This window comes from Hemitrygon akajei, unplaced genomic scaffold, assembly GCF_048418815.1.
Source record: "Hemitrygon akajei unplaced genomic scaffold, sHemAka1.3 Scf000073, whole genome shotgun sequence".
Lineage (NCBI taxonomy): Eukaryota > Metazoa > Chordata > Chondrichthyes > Myliobatiformes > Dasyatidae > Hemitrygon > Hemitrygon akajei.
This window is the reverse complement of record NW_027331959.1, coordinates 3,294,907-3,302,745: the sequence shown is the minus strand read 5'-3', so window position 1 is coordinate 3,302,745 and position 7,839 is coordinate 3,294,907. Positions and strand designations below refer to the sequence as shown.

Here is a 7,839-nt window from a genome sequence, read left to right as displayed (position 1 = left end):
CACTGGTGTTATCAGTGCTTACTCTGGCGTGCCACCGACAACACAAGCAATGTCTCTGCCTGTCCAGTTCCATCAATACCGTAATGTTATGATCACAGCTCATTCGGACAGACGATCTCTCACTGCTTATTCAAACCAACTTCAAGTATATTGGTAATTTCATTGCTTGTCCAACCGTATGACGGACAGCAAAAAGACGATGCATGGCCGTAGAACTATATCAATATCACATTTTTGTATTTAAAAAATGCTCTTCAGCACTTTATTTGTCAATGACTGCGCTCTTGCAGCAAATAAAATGCAGATAAATCCGCAAATTTCAAAATGCGCAGTCAAAACTTCAAATGTGCGATCACATAAGATGTATACGATGATGAGAGGCATTCATCATGTGGATAGTCAGAGGCTTTTTCCCAGAGCTGAAATTGCTAGCAGGAGAGGGGACAGATTTAAGGTGCTTGGGAGTAGGTACAGAGGAGATGTCAGGGGTAAGCTTTTATGCACACTGTGCTGAGTGCGTGGAATGGGCAGCCGGCGAAGGTGGTGGCGGTGGATACGACAGGATCTTTTAAGAGATTCCTGGACAGGTACATGGATCTGTGAAAAATAGAGTGCTATCGGTAACCCTAAGTAATTTCTAAGGTAAGGTCATGTTCTGCACATCTTTGTGGGCCGAACAGTCTGTATTGTGCTGTAGGTTTTCTACGTTTCTATGTTTCTAATCAATAGTGTCATGTACCATGCACAGCAGGAGATGGCTATGTAATGTGGACAAAAATTTCGTACAACTTATAGTTATGAACTCGATATTATTGGTTGTACAGTTCAAAGGAGAGAGTTGTACCAAAGTGACCGAAACATCAGTGGACATAAAGACATTTAACCTCGGCTTTTTTTTGTTATTTTAGTACTCCTAATAGGTGTGACCCAGCGGATTAGATTAAACATTCACTCTATTTTTTCTATCATCTGATTTGGCCGTGCTTGTATATTGAGGCATGGCACATTTTTATTTTCGTATTTCTAGATGAGATTCGGTGTTCTTTATGTGCAAGTCCCGTTACACTCTTATATTTAGTCAGTCGCACGAAAAAACATATCCGGACATTGTTCAGTGGGTTCATGGATAAAGAACCGCAATGACGAAAATAGGAGCAGCTTGTGTTCAGTGGGTTCAGATAATGGAAACCACCGGGGAACATGAGAATGCCAAGCCTTCATCACCCTTGCACAACCGATATGGTTTGCTCTGATGTCCCACACCAGGCATAAAGTAATTAATATTATTGTTGAAGTACCCTGTATAAGTGTAAATATATGTTATGTCTACTTAGCTTTTAAAAATATGTTGTTTGCTGCGAATAAATGTGTATGATTTTGTTGTTTGAAGCAGCTGGTATAGAACAACAGGAGAGATTTATTGCACATCACTAGTCAGATTAATTACAGTCAAGGCAAGACGTAATTACCTCGTTATGAATCGTACGAAATTTTACAAATGTTCACTTGGACTGGTGCCAGGTTTTACAGAGTTATATGCAATTCAGAATAATTCCTCTGGGGCAATTAGTGCGATTATTACATTAGTCACATTAGGAACATACAGATACACAAACACTTACATTAAAATGTTTTTCTCACTCTGTCACCATGCAATAAAGTCGTCTCGCCAAGGCATGTTACAAGTTATTAACTTTTAAACCAAGGATAAAATGAAAATTGCAAATTTAATTTCCAAGACATCTGATGTCACTCAGCTGCTAAAATGGGACATTTTCTGATCAGTGTTGTTTCTAACATAGACGATCAGCCTGAACAATCACATGGACAATCAACTTCAAACAAATTTATTTTTGTCACATGCGGCGGAGCACATTCGCTTCTGACATTGACGGCGGGACATTAGCTTGGCAGGTAAAATGGATGACACTTTCTCTTGTTCTAGTAACTTCGAGTCTTTTGAATGGCGAAAGGCACGGTAACAGATGATGGCAGGTTTCACAATAAGACACGCTCTATGTATGTTATTCTCAGCATTTAAACGATATCTACAGCAATATTCCAGGGACACTTCATAATAAAAAGTTACACGTCCTCACGACTTTAGCTGAGGTTTGTGGACAGACTGATGAAAGTTTTTTTTCTGGATGGGCAGAGCCTGGAAGGTTGATTCTTTGACTGTGTCAAGTGGAGTGCAGGGATTGGTGTTAGGTACGTTGTTATTTATCAAGTACGTTAATGACTTAGATGTTAATGCAGAAAACTGAAGCTTGGTGGCGTTGCTCCAGCCAGGAACTCTATCCAAACCTGTAGCTTGATGTTCACTGGCTGGAAAATGGGATGAAAAATGGCAGATGGAATTTAATGCAGATAAGTTTGAGGTGGTTTGCGTTGTGAGGAAAGATACAATAAGTTAAGAAACGCATATTGAATAGGTGGACTATCGTGTGCAGTATTTAAACAGGGACCTAGGAATACAGATCGATAATTCCAGGAAAGCAGCGTCACTAGGAGATCGGCTTCTACTGAGCTCTAATCTCGTTGGCCTTCACAATCAGTTAATTGAGTACAGGAGTTGGGACGTTATGTTGAATCTGTGTAACACTTTGGTGAGGTCGTAGCTAGAATATCGTGGGCTGTCCTGGTCTGCTAACTCCAGTTTTAAAATGTCAATAAGATTGAAAGAGACAAATTGAAAGGAAGAGTTTGGGGACTGAGGAAAAGACTTAGAGGGGCAAGTTGAACAGGTTAAGAATTTACTCACTTGAGTGCATGATAATGAATGGAGATTTTCCAGAAGTACACAAAACTGTGAGAGTTACAGACAGGGTGAATTCCCGGAGATTTCCCCCATCCTCTGAGTGAATCTACAGCCAGAGTTCATAGGTTTGGGGCGAAAGGTGAAATATGCAAGCGGGGTATGTGGTAACGCTAATTCACTCAGAGGGTCATGCGAGTGCAGAAGGAACTGCCAGTGTAAGTGGCAGATGCCGATTGAATTGTATCATTTCAGTGAAGATTGTGTAGGTACGTGGGTGAGAGACTGACGGAGGGTGAAGATAAATGGGGCGAGGCGGAAGATCACAGAGGAATGATCTGGGTGGGCGGAGGAGCCTATATCTCTGACGTAATAATCTAGTGACTCCATGACTATCTCCGTCCCGTTTCTCAATTCAGCGTTTTCTCACTTTTACTCTTCGACACCCATCTATGTTCGTGCAGAACAGAAGATGTGTTCAGTTTCACCTTTCCAACACAATTCCTCTGCTCTTGTAGTGCACCGCTCTGTACCTATAGTGGAACTCGTACCGATGAGCGGCTGTCGGCTTTCTCGGGGAAGTCTCACTCTATTTATTGTGGAACGGCCATCGATCTGCGTCGCACTGCTCACTGGAGGATCAACTCGTGGTATCCATTGTCGAACGGGTGTCGATGTGCAATGTGCGATATGTGGAACTGGTATCATCACTGGAGGATGACTCACCTCTCTATCCATTGTGGATCAGATATCGATGCGAAGCGCTCGGCTCATTTGAGAATATCTCAGCACTGATAACAAGCTTTACCTCCTCTCACTTTTTCTGTGGTTGACTGCACCAGTCTCACCATTTGACTCACCTTTTCCTTTTAAATTGCTTTTATCCCTAACTCAGGGTTGTCAAACTCAAATACACAGTGGGCCAAAATTAAAAAATCGGTACAAGTCGAGGGCCGGACTGGTTCAGCGTTTATTGCAAAACTTATTGAAATGAATTTATTACACATATTAACCAGGAACTAAAAAAGCTTAGGTTATTGCCTACAAAAATTACATTGAACATTAAATAAATAAAAAAAAATCAGTTGCATTTATTTCTTATGGCTTTATCTGCAGCTTTTCCGGAATAATTTCTAATGAAAACATTTTTCCACAGGCCAACACTTTGTGATTCACACTAGTCTAAGCCAGATACTTGGCATCTCATCTTGGATGCAAGTTCATCAATGTTTGGAGTCAGGTTCTGAGCTGAGGAAATCCTCAGAATTGAGTGAAGGTGTTCATCAGAAAGACGACTCCTGTGTGATGTTTTGTTTATCTTCATCAAAGAGAACAGTTGTTCACACAGATATGTGCTGCCAAACACAGAGAGCATTTGAGCAGCTTGGGTACGCAGCTGGGGCATTGTGTCGGGAATGAAACGTAGAAACTGTGAAGCGCCCACCGAGTCATACTTTGCCTTGAGTGTGTCACTACATTGGAGTTCAATCAGCTCCATTTGGATGTTGGTTGGTGCGCTTTCCACGTCAGTCTGCAAATGGATTACTGAGCAGTTCAAACCTGTTTTTTTGGGCTTCAAAGTCGGCAAATCGCCGTGTGAAGTCGGCACCAAGTATGCTAAGTTTTTCAGCAAACTTTGCACGTGGGATCACTGCGGTAGAAACCTGCTCTTTCATAGTTTGGCAACACGGAAAATGGCTCAAGTTTTCTTGCTGCATCTGCGTCTCCCACAGGCACAGCTTGGTTTTAAAAGCCCTCACTGCAGCGTACATGTCTGTGATCACACGACCCCGCCGCTGAAGCTGCAGGTTGAGCGCATTGAGATAGCTCGTGATGTCACACTCCTGTTGGGACAGAATTAACCAGCGGTTTCCATGTTGTAACTTTCAGTCAATAAAATTGATGCACCATCAATAACTCACGCCGAGACTTAGGTAGTGAGATATCGGCTTTAATTGACTGAAGAACAACACTACATCCTGGGGAAAATGAGGGAGAGCAGCAGGCCACAGTCGCCTTTATACAGGGGTCTGTGGGAGGAGCCACAGGGGTAGTCAGCAGGGTCTTGGGAGGAGCCACAGGAGCAGTCAGACAGGTATATCTAGTTCACCACACACACAGAAACGCCATTTCACAAAACAACTTTTTATCCCGGAGCTCTGTTGTGTCTTTCCCTTTGCTTTCCATGAAATGACAGATCTCCTCACGCAACTCGAAACATCTTTTCAGCACTTTTCCTTGGCTTAACCATCACACCTCTGTGTGATAGGGCAAATCATTATATTCTGAACCCAACTCCTCCAGAAACGACTTGAACTCACGGTGATTCAAACCTTTTGCTCTTATGAAGTTAACTGCTCGTGTATGGTGCTCATTATATGTTCCATTTTCAAGGCTTTGCCACACAACGATTCCTGGTGTATGATGCAGTGATAAGCTGTCAGCTCACCTGCGCCGTTTTCCTCCCGCATCTTCTCCCGGATCCTGCCCACCAATCCACTCTTTTGACCGCACATCGCGGGCGCTCCATCTGTCGTCAGTCCCACAAGTTTATCCCAAGGCAGCCTCATTATATTTACACATCTGGATACCTCTTCAAAGAGATCTTTTCCAGTAGTTGTGCCATGCTTTGATCTTAATCCCAAAAGTTCCTCTGTTACACACAGACTTGAGTCCACTCCACGAATGAAAATTGACAATTGGGCAGTATCAGAAGTGTCCCTGCTCTCATCCACAGCAAGGGAATATGCGATGAAATCTCTTCCCTTCCCCACCAGCTGTTGTTGTAGATTGGTGGCAAGCTCACGTACACGGTCAGCAACGGTGTTTCTGCTCAGGCTCACATTTGAAAATGCTTGCCTTTTATCGGGGCACACGACGTCGCAAACTTTCATCATGCAGTTTTTAACAAATTCTCCCTCGTTAAAGGGCCGGGCTGATTTAGCGATCTCTGCTGCCACAATAAAACTAGCCTTTACAGCAGCCTCACTTTGTGTTTTGGCTTTTGTGAACAGAGCCTGCTGTGACGCCAGACTTCTTTTCAACTCTTCTACCTTCTGGAGCTTCTGTTTCTTGTCCAAATGCTTGTATTTGTCGTGGTGTTTCGTTTCATAGTGTCGTCTTACGTTATATTCTTTAATTACAGCCACACCGTCTCCGCACACAAGACAAACAGGTTTGCCGTTTATATCTGCGAACATATACTCCGCCTCCCACCTGTCTTGAAAACCCCTGCTTTCAAAGTCCACCTTTCGTTCAGACATTTGTGGGGTGAGGGATAGCTGAAAGTTGACCACGCGTGACTAGCGCCATAAGGATGCCGATGAGAGAGTAAGGCAAGCCCGAGCGATGCACTGGCAGTGCATTGTGGGATTTGTAGTATCAGTGGTGCATGCAATATACCGGCGGGCCAGCTCTAATAGAAAAAAAATATTCATTAATGATATTCAGGAAATAAACCAGGGAAACCGAATAAACACTAAAAACCCTGAAAACCTGGTACCTGAATAAACTCAGCATTAGCCATATCATACGCCATAGGCGCTTCGATTACTGGGGCCAGCTTTAACAGTAATTAGATATTATCTCGCGGGCCAAAGATAATTCCACCGTGGGCCGGATTTGGCCCGCGGGCCTTGAGTTTGACATATATGCCCTAACTGGTGAACAGCTGTCCTTTGTTGTGACAGCAGTTCATTTCAACTCTTACTCCGCAATTTTATTGTCAACGGCGCCCTTGATCAATACATCGGATTAATTGATAAATACATACACGCCCGCAGTGGTTTCGTTTATTTCTCTGTGATACATGCGTTGTTAACTAGGCATCATTTATCATCTGTCTCCAATTGTTCCTCGGATGGAAATGATGTACGATTGCAGTCTTTCAAGTAGGGAATGGAAAGATGTAGATCGAAGAACAGTGATGGATGGACTATATTTCTCGGCAGAGCAGTTTCCTGACTGGCACGGGAACTGAGGTGTCGAGTTTCCCTGCAGCTGTAAGTGGTGAAGGCTCGACAGTTTATGTTCCCGGTGGTTTCCATTATCCGAACATACTGAAAACAAGCTGCATCTGAGTGAGCAGCGATAGTGTTCTGCAATGGGATACCCGAATCGACTTTAAGTCTCCTCACCAGATGTCTCCGTGATGTGGACAGGATTTCCGTTCACATTATCGGACAGATATATACGGACAAGGAAACACGGATATTGCTGTTTTCGTTCCGATATCAGGTGTGACCCGGCGGTGAAAGAGAGATACTTTTTTATCACCACATTGGGCCGTGTTTATACTTCGAAACAAATTTTTACTTTGGTGTTACTTATTTGCATACCTTATTACACCTTATTTCATTCAATTAGTCCGCACGAAAATAAATCCGAACATTGTTCAGTGAGTTCTTCGATAAAGACCCTCAATGACGTAAATAGATGCAGCTTGTTTTCAGTATGTTCGGATAATGGAAACCACCGGGAACATAAACTGTCGAGCCTTCACCACTTACAGCTTTACACAACAAATATGGTTTTCTCTGATGTCTCATACCAGGAATAAAATCTTAAATATAATTGTTAAAATACCCTGTGTACATGTAAACATACAATAGTGTATCCCTCCCGCTCGGCCAACACGTGGGCCTCCAGGAGAAAACCGCCTCTGGCTCCGCCAATCTGAGAAATTACGTCTGTGTGGAAGCTGCGTGATATATTGCCCCAGTTACAAACCCGCACCGCAAAATATCAAACAGTGCAGAACATGCGATTAAACGGTTGAGGTTTATAATTCTTAATTTGACTATAGGGAAAGTAAAGAAACAAAAACAAAAGGGTTCAATCTCATGAAACAGTCTATTGCGCAACGTTGGAGCGCAGTATTCGTTCATTTGTTCCCGTCGACCTCCAAACCTATCCGGCCCTCGGAAGCTCGCTCCCCAGTCCACTCCGCCCGGTGGACTTCCGACATCGCATCATCTCTCGCCATCAGTCCCCAACGAAAGACGGTGAAAATCTCTCTTCAATATACAACAAAAAGGAACATGTCTGTCATTGGATAGTCCCTGCATTCCAAAGCCCCGTAA

General features: G+C 43.2%; 1 pseudogene; it reads right to left on the bottom strand.

Annotated features, from left to right (window-relative positions):
- Positions 1-3,935: 3,935 nt before the first annotated feature.
- LOC140722244 (general transcription factor II-I repeat domain-containing protein 2-like) lies at positions 3,936-6,021 on the bottom strand (annotated as a pseudogene).
- Between the last annotated feature and the right edge of the window lie 1,818 nt (positions 6,022-7,839).